At 49.4% G+C, this 17537-nt stretch overlaps 1 long non-coding RNA gene across 1 annotated transcript; it reads right to left on the bottom strand.

Annotated features, from left to right (window-relative positions):
• Positions 1 to 980: 980 nt before the first annotated feature.
• On the bottom strand, positions 981 to 13848 carry LOC129045137 (uncharacterized). Its single transcript, XR_008504893.1, has 3 exons — positions 13704 to 13848; positions 1699 to 1794; positions 981 to 1598 (listed from the first exon to the last, which is right to left on the bottom strand). It is a non-coding gene; the product is annotated as an uncharacterized LOC129045137 (long non-coding RNA).
• Positions 13849 to 17537: the final 3689 nt, after the last annotated feature.

The raw sequence follows: 17537 nt of genomic DNA on the forward strand, positions 1-17537 counted from the left end.
AGAGCCTTTACCCATCCAGTTCTCCTCCTGATACCTCACACTGTCCTCCAGTCACACCAGATGTTCACCACCGATGGGACATGAATGTGCCACCATACCTGTAAGTCTTTGCATGAGCTGTTTTTTCTGCCTGGGATATGTGCTCCTTTTCCTCTAACCTTCAAGGATGCAAACTCAAATATCACCTCTTCCATGAAGCCTTCTGGTAATGCCAGGCCACTCCTCCTCAGGCAGAGTCAGCCACTCTGCACACCTCTAAATGACAGCTAGCATTTGGGGAACACTTTATCTGTGTTACTTCATTTACCTCATCTTGTACCTCCTCCTATCCAGGACACCATATTACTGTCCCTATTTTACAGGTGAAGACATTCCAGCACAGAGAAGTTGAATGACTTGCCCGAGGTCACACAGCTACAACAAGATAGCCCCAGGATTCAAACCCAGGCAGCCCAGCCCACAGCCTGTGCTTTTGCTCCCTCCATCACATGGTTCTTAGGTGCCCACATGGCACATGACACCTGTGCAGTGTGACACAAGAGAAAACAGAAAACAAGCTACTGTCTGCCTGTGTGTCTTCCTCGCTGTCCCGCTACCCTGAGAGGACCCTCTTTCAAGCCTGTGTCCCTAGCAGCAACTGGGGTCATGGGAAGGGTTCTGAACCATCCAATGAAGGAAGGAGTACTCTACTCGTATGAGTGTGTGTGTGTGTGTGTGCGTGTGTGTAGCAGAGGACTTTGTGAGAGGGTTATGAAGATGAGTACCCATAACCACGTGTATGGTGTGTGAAGGGGTCTGGGAGCAGATCCGAGTGCGTGTGTGTATGTGTGAGTGTGTGAGTGTGTGTGTGCATGCACCCTCGGGCACGCTCAAGCTTCCCAGTGGGAGGGTAGAGGCCGCATCTCAGCCGCATGAATACTTAAAGCCCTTAAACCGTGCCGCTTCATCACTGTTATTTTTACAAAGTTGTCACAGAGAAATATCATTTTTCTCCCTCCTTTATTTCATTTTCTTTGGGATATAGTAATTAACAAAAGCCGTTAGATGCCAGCAAAACTGTTTCTTTTGAAGTTTCTACATGGCTGTCACCCGGGAGATAAAGGCAGATTATTCAATCTTGACATTATAATTGTGGATGCCAAATGAAAGCCTGGATTAGACACTTCACAGCCCACTTGGAGGGGAGGCTGAGATCACCAGGCAGTGATCCCCCCTCAGCTGAGAGGGCAGGGGAGCTGGGCGGGGGGCAGGGGGTACCCCACATTGGGGAGGGGGTGGCTCACTGCATGGTTTGGCTTCTTTCATTTGAGTTGGATGGTCCCCAAATCCCACAGTGTTAGATGGAAGGAACATATTCCATACGGAGGCGGAACAATCTAGAAGTCAGGAGTAGAACCCTTGAGTCTGGTCTATTAGTTCCCGTGCCCCAAGGCTGCCTCCTCCACCAGCCCACACCCCCTCCTTGATTGGCAGGGACATCTTGGCTCCCTGACTGGAAGCCAAGTTCCTCAAATGCAGAGGGTCCGGATCCTCCAAGGCCATGGCCCCTGGGTTCCAGTGCTGATGACTCCCTCACAGTGGCTGGGCTGTGGAGAAGGCTGGAGAGGTCAGGGGAGGGAGAAAGTCATTTGCCTGCATGGAGCCCACCCAATCCCCCTTCATAAAAGAAGTCACCAGGCCAGGCACAATGGCTCACACCTGTAATCCCACTTCCCCTTTAGGAGGCCGAGGCAGGCAGATGACTTGAACACGGGAGTTTGAGACCAGCCATGGCAACATAGTGAGACCTTATCTCTATAAAAATACAAAAAAAAATTAGCCAGGCATTGTGGTGTGCCTGTGGTCCCGGCTACTTGGGAGGCTGAAGTGGGAAGATCACTTGAGCCCAGGAGGTCGAGGCTGCAAGGAGCTGTGATCACGTCACTACACTCCAGCCTGGGGTGACAAAGCAAGGCCTAGTCTCAAAAAAAAAGAACCACCAACCACGGAGAGGGTGAGCAGGGCAGGGCCATAAGAAGTCCCAGCAATGGAGAATGAGAGGCCACTTTTTGGTGGAGGCAGAAGGGCCAGATGCAGATGCCCTGGAGAGTATATAAGACTGAAAGCTTCTACAGTGACTGATACCATCTGATTTCCCAGGTCTACCCTGAACCAAATTATAACCTGGAATCTTCATACCCTATCCAGCCACCCACGGACAAGATTTCTGCTCTTCATTGTGTTCATTAATAATAATGTCTGTTAATAAAATTATGAAATGTACCAGTCAGGATCCAACAAGGAACCCATAAACCATGGGAGGTATTTAAAACAGAGGGAATTTAACATGAGGACTGGAGACGCAGGTGAGGAGAAACCAACAAGGCAACCCAGAGATCAGCACCAGCTCTAGACCCTAGGGAGGTGAGGAGGGAGGAAGGTGGTGTTGGTGATGAAGCCCAGGAGCCAGGATGACCCAGCCACCCTGGAACCTCAGTAGGTCATAGAGAGACATGGCCAGCCCCTGAGAGCAGAACAGGGGATGTGGAAGAAGGGGCTCTGAGGACAAATTGAGCAAGGGCTGGCCCGCTCATCAACATTTTGAAATCCCAAGCTGGATTTCCAGTTTCTCTGCAAAGAGCAATGCCAGGCCTGCTTTCTTTTGTGGCCACAAGCATCCGAAAGGGATAGAGGTGGTCTCCTTCAGATAGGGCATGCTCCTCTACGGTTTTTCTCAGGTCCCGCTGGGACTGCCTTATTCATTGATGGTACCTATGAGTATTTGAATTTGCAACCCCTGGTTTCAATCAATATACCCATTTTGTAGAGAGAGAAGCTGAGGCCCAACCAAGGGGAAGTGATTTACCCAAGGTTACAGGATGGGTCAGGAACAGAGGCAAGACCAGAACTTAGAGCCCCTGGATTATCTTAAGTGCAGAATTAATTAGCAAAGATGGAAAGCATCTGTGGAGTGACTGCATCTGTCAGCAGAGAATGACTCACCTCCCTTGCTGTGGCCAGGCTGTGGAGCAGGCCAGAGAGTGGTACTTGGTAGACCAGCAGTGCCATTTCTCCTGTGTGCCCTGGTCATCAGCCTTGCCATGAAGGCCAGCAGGAGAAACACCAGCAGTGATCACGAGGAAGGACTCAGGCAAGACAGCCTGTTCTGAGGCTGATGCAACCACTTAGGTGCTATGTGACCACAGCAGAATCCCTCTCTGTGCTCCATAACGCAAGGTGGTTGGGCCCGACGCCCTCCTGGAGCCTTCTCCACTCCACCGGGCTGGAATTCTATTTCCTGGGGAGAGGTGGGAGGAAACCATCCCCCCATAGAAGCCAGCTGAGTGCATGAGGGTCCTTAGAAAGGAAGGTCGAGGGGGAGACACTGGGAAACATAAATCTGCCGGCACGGCTCTCTCAGAAAGGGTTTTAATTAATTGTTTTTATACGACATAAGAGCAACTCATTACTGAACAGCTTTGATTTGTGACACCTGCATTATAGATGATTTTTAAATTAACATTTCCCCAATAAAAGGTGTCAGTAGAGAGCTGATGGCGCCCAGAGAAGTATAAAAGGATAATAGTATGAAAATACAAATAAACACCAGCCCAGCCTAACAAAGGGGGCTTCTTAATCAATTTTACAATTAATTAAGGCTGCCTGGGATGGCTGGGGCCCTGGAGGCAGTTCAAGGTACTGGGTTGAGGGGCTCAGGCATCAAATGCTAGGACAGGGGAAAGTGTTTGGGGCATACGAGAGACATGCAGTGAGAATGTAAGATGCTCTGCTAGGCTTCCCTGGAAGGGGAGAGAAACAGGAGGCAAATCTGTCCTGGTGAGTATCCTTTCTCCTTTTGTTGTCCTGGGTTTGTCATGTATGCATTCAGTATTTAGAGAGCTCCTACAAGCTATGGCAGGCAGAGCAGAGGCACCCAGGTGAGAGGGAGGAGCAGCACACTGGAGACACTGAGAGCTCTGTGTGTCTGACGCAGAGTGAAGGGCAAAGGAGGAGAGAAAACTGGCAGGGTAGGCAGGGGCTAGACTATCACGGCCTCTGAAAAGGGTCATACGGCATTTGGAGTTGTTTTCAGATGTCGTTTGCAGAGTGTAGGTAAGGGAACCACATGAGAAGATTTCCATTTTAGACAGAGGCTCCTGGCTGCCGTGTGAATCATACAATAGAAGAGCAGAGGGAGGAAAGATAAGTGACCCAAGCAAGACCTGCTCATGGATCCAGTTCAGACAGCGGTGGCTGAGGGACAGGAACAGACTCAAGAGAGGCACAAGAGCTAGAGCCCACACACATGTGTTGCTGCTGCATGCCTATTGGAGGAGAAGGGAAGGGGAATTGAGAATAACTCAAGCCAAGGACAGTGCTGGAGAAGCAGCTGTGAACAACGCACAGATAAGGTCCCTGCCCTCGGGGGTTTTACATGGTCAGGAGAAACAGAAAAAAGACCCACAAAGGAATGAGCAAAGGACTTGGTAGCTCAGGATTGTAATCCCAGCACTTTGGGAGGCCAAGGCAGGAGGATTGTTTGAGCCCAAGAGCTCAAGACCAGCCTGAGCAACAGAGTGAGACCCTGTCTCAAAAAAAAAAAAAAAAAAAAATTTGCTGGGTGTGGTAGTGCACACGTATAGTCCCCAGCTACTCAGGAGGCTGAGCTGAGAGGATCACTTGAGCCCAGGAGTTCAAGGCTCCAGTGAGCTGTGATTGTGCCATGGCACTCTAGCCTGGGCGACACAGCAAGATCCTGTCTCTAAAATAAGAAGAGAGAGAGAGAGAGGAAGGAAGGAAGGAAGGAAGGGAGGGAGGGAGGGAGGGAGGGAGGGAGGGAGGGAAGGAAGGAAGGAAGGAAGGAAGGAAGGAAGGAAGGAAGGAAGGAAGGAAGGAAGGAAGGAAGGAAGGAAGGACAAGAAGACAAGAAAGTCAAATCAGTTGCTGTGGCTGGGACAGCTGAGAGCAGCACAGTTTGGGACAGGGTAATCAGATGGTGATCAGGGAAGGTGACATTTGACCTGAAGGTTGAGGAGCCAGCCAAACCAACATCTGGGGAAGGGGTGGTCCAGGAATTCATGCAACAAGTGCAAAGGCCCTGTGGCTGGGATGAGTAGGAGAAGGCACCAAAACAACCCTTATCCTCCCCCATTTCTACTACACTCTCTCTTAGTTTTATCTTTCTTTTCCTCTGGTTGACCAAGAAGGGTTATATAATTGGTGCATAATTGGCATATAATTTGAGGATTGTACATAGAGGCTGTGGAGCATTGAGAAAAGTTTCCAGTGCTCCATACCAGGCCCTGTCCACTTCTCTCTGAAAGACTCGAGCCCTCCAGAGGAGCCCGTCTCCACCTCTATACTTCCAACTTCCCATCTTGATCACTACCTGCTCCAGACCTCTCTCCTGAACTCCAGATCCACCTGGGGGTCTCGCAGGCAATCATCTTTCTCCCAAAGTCCATTTATCCCTCTGTGTTTCCAATCTTAATTAAAGACGCCACCGTCCAACCAGACACTCAAAAGGGAGACCTAAGAACAGCCTTGATGCTCCCTCTCCCTATATCCAAATCCTGTGGGCTCTTCCTCCTTAGAGCTCTTGAACCGATCTCAGCCCATTTCATGCCATCCTAATGGTTCTAGCTTTCCACACGTCTTACCTGAGTGACCTCAGCAGTTTCCACTCTCCTCCTATCCATGTACCCTGGACACAGCAGCCAGAGGAGTCCTTCTAAGTGAAAACCTGTCCTGCTGTGCAACTGCCAGAAAAGCTTTGGGGACTTCCCTTGCTCTCCAGCTAAAGTTCAAACACTATTGTCATGCTTTTTGGGGCCCCTAGAGTCTAGCCACTCCCTACCCCCTCAGAGCACCACATTTCCCACCCCCATGCTTTGGTATCCAGACACAAGCGTCTCCCTTCAGCTCTCCCACCTGTTTTCTTTTCTCTCTGCCTGGAACATTTTGGGTGCTCTGTCCTATACCCTGGCCCTCACCATTGTCTGGCCACCTTCAACTCCACAGCCCAGGCTGCAGGCTCATCAAATCAAATGCTTTTGTAATTGTTTCATTGTGTAGCTCCTCCCAGGCTGTAAGCGCCACCAGACCCGGAACTATTTCTGTCTTGTTTGCCCCATATTCCCAACACCTATGGACAGACCACAAACACTGAATGGAAAAGGAATTAATGAATGGATGAATTAAATGATGTCACATACCACAACATGCCTCACACATACTAAGAGTTTAGATGGTTAATGAGGTGAACAAGGACCAGCATCTTTAATTTTGCATCATACATTTCATTGGCTGGCTCTCTCACATGTTCCCTAAGAATATCACTCTCCCAGGGTGGTCATTGATCCATCATTTGTACGGTGACAGGAAGAGGGGACAGAGCTCCACTTGAGATAGCATTTCTTGCTTCCACGAAGCCAGTGGGCAATGTGAGGCCAATAGAACATCTGCACGGTCTGTGGACCAGCTGGTTGCTGTGCTCTCCACGTCACCCCAGGGTCCAAGAGGACATGGCTATCAACAGGGGCTCCTGGCTGGGAGATCTGGGTGCTTTGTCTCCTTTGCATGACAGGCAAGTGAGATTGGTGGCCTCTCCCAGGCTAGCCCCAAAACAGGGCACCTCCAGCCCACACTTATGGGATGGGATGAGCAACTGAACAGCAGGGCTCATTGTGTCCAACACCAAGGTCAAACAAGTGAGTGTGTCTGAATGGGCTGTTTAAGCAAGGGTGCCTTAAGGCAAATGTTGGGACCTGAGGCTCAGAGAGGGTTAAAGCCAGTAAGTGGGGCCAGTGTCACCGACAGAGCTATGATGTGTGTGTGCATGTCAGACCCATTCACAGAGATCCAGGTGGGGTTAGGGTGAGGGTTAGGGTTAGGATCAGTTATCAGAGTGGCTACAGGGAGTTTACCTCTAGCAAATTCCCCAGGCAGACCAGAAAGTAGACAACAAAGGCTGGGGTAGAGGTCAAGTTTAAATATATGGGTCCCTAATAAACAGGAGAGACAGCCTGTGCCTGAAGAAATCTAGGAGGACATCTTAGAGGAGGTCAGCTTGCACTGTGCCCAGAAAGCCTGGGAAGGTTGAAGATCAGGAAGTTCCTAATCAAGCCACTGCTTTCATCGTCTTCAAAACCTCCCTGTAGAAGGAAGCACCTGTGAAGGCCAGCATTCTCCTCCAAAGTCAGAGACTTAACCATCAGTGGTGCAGCGACTGAAAGTCACAGTGGAAACAGATCATGGAGTCCAACCATCCACTTGACACACGAGAAGACTGAGACCCACAGAGACAAACCAAAGTCATCCTTTGCCGTTGAGCAATGCTCTGAAATGGGCTTCTCCCCACGAACCTGCACAATAGGTTTTACTCTCCTCCATTTGACAAATGAGAGGACTGTATCCCAGAGGGGTCACAGGGCTTGTGGAGGTCACACAGGACCTGTCAGAACCAGGACTGTCAGAACCCAGGCTGGCCTGACTCCATGTCTAACACCCTTAAGTGAATTTTTCAGTCTTGGGTTCTGATTATTCTGAGACAGAAAGAATAATTGGCAGTTGATGCTAAAAATATGTGTAGCTGTTTTGATTGACAGTATAAACTCAGTGATGTACAAACAGGGAATGATTCTATTTTTCTCAATAACTGATATCAGCTTTGCTTGGCAAGCTCCCACCCCCACATTGGGAGTTGATGAGGAGGAGGGAGGGATGGAGGAATACACTCTCCAAATAATGGTATCTTCATTCCTTCTGACAGATTTTTTGGTCACATTTTATATTTGTAGCTGTCACTTTCTAATTGTTAAAAATTGTCATTGTCTGGTTGAAAGCCACCTCCTGCATGGTGTCCTTGAGCCCTAGTGGCAGGGATGGGGGTGCTGCCACCTGTCTCCCGGCCCAGCCACTGGTTCCTTCTGGATGGCAAGCTTCTAGCCCTGGGGGGGCAGCTTGTAGCTCCTTATCTGGCATTGCAGAAGACCTTCCAGTGCTGAGCTGACACTTTCTCTACACGCTGCTGACATCAGGAGCCCCCCACCATGGCTTGTCCCTCCCCTTGCTCCTGAAAAGTTTGGGAAGAGGGGCATAGCTGTTCCCCCTCACCAAGTGAATTCTGCTCTTCTGTTTGTACAGAGAAGGGGGAAGGGGGCACCCTGCTTTTGCTAAAACTCTTCTCTCTAAGCAAGCCCTGCAGTAGACGTAGTGGTAGAGATCACTCACTCTCTGCCAAAATCCAATCTCCCCTAACAAAGTGTGGCCAAGCCCAAAATCACTGTCCAGACCAGGAGTCAGGAGTCCACAAACTATGACCCACCAGCCAGTTCCAAACCACTAGTTAGTTTTGAATGGCCATGAGCTAGGAAAGGCTTTTACATTTTTTAATGGTTGGAAAAAAAGAATAATATTGATGACACATGAAAGTGATATTAAATTCAAATTTAGGAGTCCATGAATAAAGTCTTATTGGAACACAGCCATGCCCATTCATTTGCATATTTTCTATGGTCTTTGTCAAGCTACAAGGGCAGAGTTGAGTACTTGCAATGGAGAGTATATGGCCCCACAAAGCTGAAACTATTTCCTATCCAGCCCTTTACAGACAGCATTTGCCAACCCTGATAAAGACTACACTTCCCAGGCTCCCTTGCAGCTAGGTGAGACCATGTGCTAAGTTCTCACTAGTGGAAGGGGAGTGGAGATGACTTGGGACATCAGGTGCCCCTCCATGCTCTCTTCCAGCTGTGGCAGAACCAGGCATGGCACCTCCCTGCTCCAACACTGAGATTACACCAAGGGTCTCAAGGATGGTGGGGCAGTGGTTTGTAGGACCCCAGTCCCTGGATGGCTGTGAGGCTCAGCACTGCCCTGCCAACCCTGGCCATTCACTTTAGAACTGTGCAGTGAAAAAGAAAGAAACTTCAGTCCTCCATAAGCCACTTACCTTATCCTTACCCTGACTAGTACAGATGTTTATGTCCAGCTGGGCACTGTGTCCAGAGTACTTTACCCATCTACGCCAGTTATATTTAAGAATATTGTGGGCCAGGTGCAGTGGCTCATGTCCGTAATCCCAGAACTTTGGGAAGCTGAGGCAGACAGATTGCTTGAGGTCAGGAGTTAGAGACCAGCCTGGCCAACATGGCAAAACCCCATCTCTACTAAAAATACAAAATTCAGCCAGGCATGGTGGCACACGCCCATAGTCCAAGCTACTCAGAAGGCTGAGGCACAAGAATCGCTTGAACCCGGTAGGCAGAGGTTGCAGTGAGCTGAGATCATGCCACTGCACTCCAGCCTGGGTGACATAGCAAGACTATGTCTCAAAAAAAAAAAAATTAAAACAAATTTTTAAAAAAAGATATTGTTCTTGTGCAGAAGCCTTGCTTGATAGATGGGGCTGAGCCCCACCTCACATTGGTGCTACTCTATAGAGCTGATAAGATAACTGTTCATATTAGAGTTATTCTGTTTCCAAGGAAGAGAGAGGCTGCTAGTTCAACCAGAGAGACTCAAAGAGAGAAATTACAGACAGTCCCCAACTTATGAGGGTTCCACCTGGGATTTTTTGACTTTACAGTGGTGCAAAAGCAACACACATTCAGTCTTCTCCTGAACTTACAATGGGGCTACATCCCAATAAACCCACGAAAAGTTGAAAATATCTTAAATAAAAAGTGCATTTTTTTTTTTTTTGAGATGGAGTCTCACTTTGTCACCCAGGCTGGAGTGCAGAGGCATTTCTCAGCTCACTGCAACTTCCACCTCCTGGGTTCAAGCAATCCTCCCACCTCAGCCTCTTGAGTAGGTGGGGCTATAGGCATACACCATCACACCCAGCTAATTTTTGTATATTTGTAGAGACAGGACTTCGCCACGTTAAACTCCTAGGCTCAAGTGATCTGCCCGACTCGGCCTCCCAAAGTGCTGGGATTACAGGCATGAGCTATCATGCACAGCCCAAAAGTGCATTTTTGACTGACAGTATTTTCAGCTTACCATGGGTTTATTAGTATATGGCCCCATTGTAAATCAACGGTCATCTGTAGTTCGATATAAAGCACATCCTCACCAGAATACCTAAACAGGAGGCCAGGAGCAGCCTGACTCCATGGGAGCCAGCACCCTGAGACTGTCGGGGAAAGCTGCCCTTCCAGGACTGAGGTCTCTCTCACGGCATTCATTCACCTTTCTGTCTTCTTTCTCAGCCAGCTGGCTTCCTCCAATCACTCATAGCTGGTGATCATGATGAGTCTCCAGCCCTAAGTCAAGCTCATCAACTCTCCCCACCTCCAGGCTCAGCTTCTTTCATACCTTTCCCCAGATTGAACTCAGATTGGCCCAGCCCGCACTTTTGAGCCAGATCACTCAAATTATATAGTGTGGACGGTCTTTGCTTCAAGTGCCCACCTTGGATAAATCAGCAGATGTCCAGGGGACACAGACCTGTGGCACCAACACAGCTGCCACCCACGCAGCACACACTGGGGAACAGGGGTTTCCCTTAGCCAGGAAATCGACCTCTCTAAGAGGTCAGACAGTTCTGTGGCTAAGGGTTTGGACTGTGAGCTGGAATGCCAGGTTCACCTCTACCTCTGACATGCTGTGTAGCCACGGGCAACTTACTGTATTCGCTTCTGCTTTTTTGAAATAGGACTCATAACAAAAACACCTGTATCACAGGATTGTCAGGAGGATGAAATGAATGAATACATGTGAAGCCCTTTTAGAACAGCAGTTCCTGACACATAGTAAGCTTTCAGGGAAGGTTAGTGATGCGAATTACCATCATTATCTGTAAAACAAGAAGGAAATAATAAGTCAAGGCTCTATTCCTTTACTGTAAAATCTCTTAATGTGCACTCAGTGAATGGTCCAGGTCAGCCTGAGGAAAGCACGATGGTTTGCCCACAGACCACCTCCCTAAGGAGCACAGGGGCACAGGCACTGCCATCTGCTGAGGACCCACTCTTTCCATGCCATCCCCATGCTTGGTCCCCTTTACTACTGTGCATTCAGCCTCACCATGAGCTGGTGAGGATAAAGCTGAGAGAGTCAGTGAGTTGCCCAAATTCAAAGACTTAGGATTAATTCCATTTGCTGTTTCCATCAGAATGGATGACCCAAGGGGTCCACTGCAGACTGTTTGTTTGTCGAGTCCAGTCCATTTGCAGATGCTAAGGACAGAAAAAGGGGCTCCAGGAGCAAGGTATAGCAGGACTCCAGTGGGAGTGGGAAGGGTGGAGTGATGTGGATGGGATGGGAGGAGGTGCAGAAACGGGAAAGGAAGGGCAACACCCTCTTGGGAAAAGAGGGTAAGATTGGGGCAGGCAGAGGACGTGGCCATGAGCTTGGTCTATCCTCCCACATTTGGGTTCTCCAAATGTATGCAGCAGAGTCCCCATTTAGCAAACAGAGCCCTGGCCAGCAACAAGGCCAGCAGCCCTGGGTGCTCATCCCAGCTCTGCCTCCCTGTCCCTGTGTGACCTTGAGAATGAGGCCCTGCCCCATCCCAGTCCCAGCCACAGTAGCCACATATAGTAGACCAGATGACCTGAAGGGCCTCAACTCTGGGTCCCACTGTGGTGATGTCCTAGTTTCTGTTGTGTTCTTAGGGCAGATCCAGAGCACAGGCTACCCCGTGACTCCCATCCAAACTTGGTCCCATGGCATTTCACTCCCCAATTTATTGTATGCTTAAGAGTCATGGAAAAAAATAAATAAAACTATTATCCTCAAAACCCCAGTAGGTCTCTTAATGACTACTCCACTAATTAGTAGCAGCTGTTAATGAAGTGTGCAGGTACAAGCCTAGCCTCGTCAATTAATCCATACATGCTCCTGGGCTGCAGTAATATTTAAAGGGGAAATCGATACTTGACAGCTGGGCCTGGGGAGGTCTCTGTCCGGGTGGGCAGGGAAGGTGTAGCATTTCAAGGAACTTGTAACTAAAATAGCTGATGCCTGGAGCATAGTGCAGGGGCCAGAAATGAATACAGCCCATAAGGGGCACAGGAATGCAGGCATGCCTGTGGGGAGCTGAGGGAAGCAGGGGCTAGGTGAGCAGGGTGAATAGGCACCTGCTCCTCCCATGGGTGGGCAGACAGCCACATGCCAGGCCAATAGGGGCACACCCTTCAATTCTTTTCCAGTTCATCATTGATATGGTTTGGCTGTGTCCACATCCAAATCTCATCTTGAATTGTAGCTCCCATAATTCCCACATGTTGTGGGTGGGACCTGGTGGGAGATAATCGAATCATGAGGGCGGTTTCCCCCATACTGTTCTCGTGGAGTGAATAAGTCTTATGAGATCTGAGGGTTTTATAAGGGGAAACCTCTTTCACTTGGCTCTCTTTTCTCTCTTGTCTGCCACCATGTAAGACGTGACTTTTGCCTTCCACCGTGATTATGAAGCCTCCCCAGCCACGTGGATCTGCGAGTTCATTAAACCTCTTTTTCTTTATAAGTTACCCAGTCTTGGGTATGTCTTTATCAGCAGCATGAAAATGGACTAATACAATCCTATCACAAAATTCATTTATTCCTTGGGGATAAGGGGGTTGGAGGGGGGTTGCTATACCTTCCCTGGGCAGACACCATGATCAAAGCTGCCAAATGAGGCATTATGCTACCTAAGGTTGCCAAGCAAGTAAAAGTAACAATCACTTTCCTGGCCTACACCGGGCTAAACACCTTACAGGCATCATCTCATTTAATCTTTATGCTAGCCCAATGAGATGAGAACTATGATTCCCCACTTTTGGAGCTGAAAATGCTGCAGCTTTGAGAAAGCTGGTTATTGGCAAGGGTGGTATTCAAACCCTCATAATCTAAGCTTATGTGCTTAACATACACAGACTCCTAAGTAGTGATAAGCCTTGAGCCCTACAGAATAAAATCCAAACCCCTTGACATGGCTTACAGCATCTTGAAATCTGGCCCCTGACATTAGATTCCAGTTGCTGCTATAACAAAGTACCACAAACTTAGTGGCTGAACACACACAAACCTATTATCTTACAGTTCTGGAGATCGGAAATCTGAATGAGTTTCATTGAACTAAAAACGAGGTATTGGCGGGGCTGCGCTCCTTCTGGAGGCTGTAGGGGAGAATCTGTTCTGTTGCCTTTTTCAGCATCTTGAGGCCTCCTGCATTCCTTGGCTCATGGCCCTTCCTCCGTCTTCAAGCCAGCAATCACATCCCTCCAACCTGTGCTTCCATTGTCCCATCTCTCTCTGACTCTCTTCTGCCTTCCTCTTGAGAGAGCTGAGAAGCCCATCGGGGGCTTTGGAAGCAACTTAGAAATGAGCAATAACAAGAAGCAACCTTTCCGAACCTTCCCCGCTCCACTCACACAGACACATGCAGTCAAGGTCAACAGCCCCTCCTCTGAGCTGCAATGACCTCATGCCAAAGAAATGGCTGAGGTCCGTGAGCCTCTGTCTGATCCGTGGTGCATCCTCAGCACTGAGCCCAGAGCCCTGCACAGAACAGTTACTCAAAGAAAGGTCCCCTGAGCCAGGGCTCCTTCCTCCATACCAGAGGTGAGGGCACCATCCCAGCCCAGGGCTCCCAGAAGAGGTCATGTTGGCAGTTAGGCAGATAAATAAAGTGCATTGGCTCAACAGCTGACCTCAGCTGCTGAAAACCAGGGCTGCTGTGTTGATGTGCACTTCGCTGCCAATCACGTGCTTGGCCACACTGGTCTTACCTATTTGGAGAAAACAGTGAGGGGCAGACAGATCACCCCCTATCGAGGAAGAGACCCTGGGCTAGGGGTGTGGGGTACTTGCTCTGAAGGGTCTGGCAGGAATCTGTCCACAATGCTGCTTGAAGGAAACACTGAGCTTGCTCTTAGCTCAAGCAGTTGAGGCTGGCTTGTTACCATGCAAGAGACACAGGGCGACACCATAATTAGAATCCTGGATTAATAACCTTCCCTGATTGGACGTTTCCACAGCTCCTCTTCCCCAGCTGTTTATCTTGAGATCGCTGCTGAAGGGAAAGGGAGGAGACTGGGAAACTGTACCAGGGAGGAAGGGAATGGAAGCAGAAAGGAAAAGGGGAAGAGGAAAGAGCCCAGAAGTAGGCTCTACCAAGCAAATCTGGGTCAGGCCCAGAACAGGACATCTAATACCATGCGGTGATTTCACCACCCACCCACCCAGGGCTGCAAATCGTCCCCACCCCGCCCTGGGACTAGGTCTCCTCCAGGGGCCCCATCCTGGTTAATGTCCCCACTCGTCCCCTCCCTGCCAGCAGGCTAGGTACCCTGGAGTGACCCTGGACTCTTATCTCCCCAGAGGCACTCTCCTCACACACCAGTCAATCGGTCACCAGGCCATGGCCATTCCAGCCATCCCCTGTCCATATCCTTAGTGCCGCAGCCTTGATGGGGCTCCTGCTACCCCCTCTTCTGGCTTCTTTCAACAGCCTGCTAGTGAGTGGCCCTGCCTCTGGCCTCACCTCCTAATCTATTCTTTTTTTTTTTTTTTTTTTTGAGACTATTGTTGCTCCTGTTACCCAGGCTAGAGTGCAATGCCGTGATCTCGGCTCACTGCAACCTCTACCTCCTAGGTTCAAGCAATTATCCTGCCTCAGCTTCCCAAGTAGCTGGGATTACAGGTGCCCACCACCATGCCCTGCTAATTTTTGTATTTTTAGTAGAGACGGGGTTTCACCATGTTGGCCAGGCTGGTCTTGAACTCCTGACCTCAGGTGACCCGCCAGCCTCGGCCTCCCAAAGTGCTGGAATTACAGATGTGAACCACTGCGCCCGGCCTTCAGCTGCCAGGATTGTTTTTCTAAAATAGAAATGATCACACTAGCACTTACCTAAACCCTTCAGAGGCCTGCTGCCATGTCCAGGGAAATTCAAGGCCTTCACAGCCTGGACCTCACCTCCCTCACCAGCTCCTTCTCCTCTCACCTCCTCCCTCCTCCTACCCACCTCCCTCACATCACTGTCCAGAAACTTCATCAGTTCACTCATGGACATGCACACACACATGCTCATGTGCACACAGGCCCACATACACACATGCTCTCACACACATAGTGCATAGGCACACATGCACACACGTATGCACACACACACTGCCTTTTCACCTTTCCACTTGCTGTTTTCTCTGCCTGGAATTCTCTTCTTCCCTCACCTTGTAAAGAAGCTCACAGTCTAAAGAAGCTTTAGAAATTTGCTCTAAATCTCGAGTCTCTGCAATTGCATTCAGGATTCAGCCTCTGTGACCTCCCCACCCTGACCCTGCACCCTCCTGCTGCCCCATCCTGCTCCTCTACCTGTCTCGACCTGGTTTGTGCCTTACCTCCCTAATTTGCTGTGAACTCCCGGCAGCAAAGACCTCCAAGACCACCTCAGGGCCTAGCATGGGGCTGGACACCAAGCAGGGGCTCCCATAGCCTCAGGGAGTGAGGGGAAAGGCTATCTACAGAGAGGTCCCACACACTTGGTGGGGGAGGAAATCAGATGTCTATTCATAAGCATTGATATTCTGCTGCATTTTCCATCAGGATCCTCCCTCCTTTTAATATCCCTGGTCCCACATGGACCTGAGTAACAGAGGACAGCAATCAGTTCTGGTGTTTACTGAAGTTCAGGAAATGTTACTGACACATGATATGGTTTGGATGTTCATCCCCTCCAAATCCCATGTTGAAATGTGATTCCCCAGTGTTGGAGATGGGCCTAGTGGGAATTGTTTGGACCATAGGGTTGGATCCCTCATGAACAGTTTGGTGCTGTTCTTGAGGTAATGAGTGTTCTCAATCTGTTAGTTCAAGAAAGAGATGGTGTCTTTAAAGGAGCCTGGCACCTCCTCCTCTCCCTTGCTCCCTCTTGCCATGTGATACACTGGGTCCCTTCCACTTTCCACCATGATTGGAAGCTTCCTAAGGCCTCACCAGGAGCAGATGCTGGTGCCATGTGGTATAGACTGTTAGACAGAAGAACCATGAGCAAAAATAAACCTCTTTTCTTTATAAATTACCCAGCCTCAGATAGCAATGCAAACGGACTAACACATCTTAACACCTACCAACACCATGGGAAAAGAGTATACTCCTTCTCGATCTTATTTCAAAAGACTTCATTTGAACCAAGGCTCTCTGAAAAACCCACTCTCCTTTTGTGAGAGCTCCAGTTCAGCCCTGCCATCACCGTGACAGTTAACACCCGACAACAAGCCATGATTATCAGGAGGCACAGGAGGGGGCAGCCTGCCAGCGTGGCCCTTAGCATAACTCCAGGGTCATTTTTATCATATTGGGAGCTTTGGGCATCCTACAATATTTACCACCCACTCTTGGGCATTGCAAGGTCTCGAATGAATGTGAATTTGGGCTTGGATGAATTACTTGACATCTTGCCACATGAATCTGCCCCATGACAGGTGATCAAGGAGGCATCCATCCAACTGCCATTCACTCATTGATTCTTCAGATATGCAACAAAAGCCTACTGGTTGCTGCAGTCCTCTAAGGGCTTTGGGTAGAGAAGCAAACCCAGCGGTGAAGTCCCCACCCTCACAGAGCTGAGATTCTAATGTGGGGAACAGAAAGCAGTTAACACACGGTGCAGGGATGAAGAGAAGCACTATGGAGAACAATAGACAGAGGGGGGGGTGGGAAGGCTGGTGCATGGGTGGTTTACAATGTCACAAGAGGACAGCTCCCCCTCTGCATAAGAGCTAACGAAAAGTAAAATACTAGAGAACTGAATAACGGTGTCTAGTCCTGGAGAAGAATGGGGAAGAAAAGGTTACCCCAACATGCTGCACCGTAAGTGGAGAGCTGAAGCTAGCACCCCCAGATGCCATCCGTGCTCCTCAATGCTCAAAACATTGTGACCCAAACACCCCTCCCTCCATGTGCTTGCACAGAAATACCATCTTGTATGGGGTGTTCACCTGCACACACCCCACCACACAGGTTTGCTTTCTTTTCTGAGCTTCTGTGCACCCATGCATTGACCCAAACTGTTCTCTGCCCTGAAATGATCTTTCTTCCTTCTCCTTCAAGTGCCAAGCCAGTCTAGGCTCAACTCAGCACCATCCATAAAACTCTTTCTGCTCAGGCCTCTTACTCCTCTGAATCCCCAGGCCATGGGACCCTGGTTAATTCCACTCTGCAGCAATGGCATTTCTGGACACACACTTGCTGCCCTGCCACGGGCCTGTTCATGCTTAAAGACAGTGGCATTTTCTCAATGGCCTCAGTGTCCTCCGTGATGTCTCAAATGTTGCTGTGCACACAGAGAGAGGGAAGGGGGCAGGACTGGGGGGAGTCCCACTCTGTGTCAGGAACACTGCCTCATTCATCCTCACAGGATGAGGCATGTAGGGTGCATGGCCACATCGCTCGGGTGAGGAGACATTTGCACAGGCCCACACCAGTTAGTGATTAAGCTGGGTGCACATGGAGCTCCCTTGACTATAGACTTCTTTCCATTCTCTTGTGTCCCTTGGTCATCAGAGGTGTTCGATAGATATTTGATGAGCAAGAGTGACTCAACAAGGAAACAGACACACTG

This window comes from Pongo pygmaeus, chromosome 8, assembly GCF_028885625.2.
Source record: "Pongo pygmaeus isolate AG05252 chromosome 8, NHGRI_mPonPyg2-v2.0_pri, whole genome shotgun sequence".
NCBI classification, from domain to species: Eukaryota; Metazoa; Chordata; class Mammalia; order Primates; family Hominidae; genus Pongo; species Pongo pygmaeus.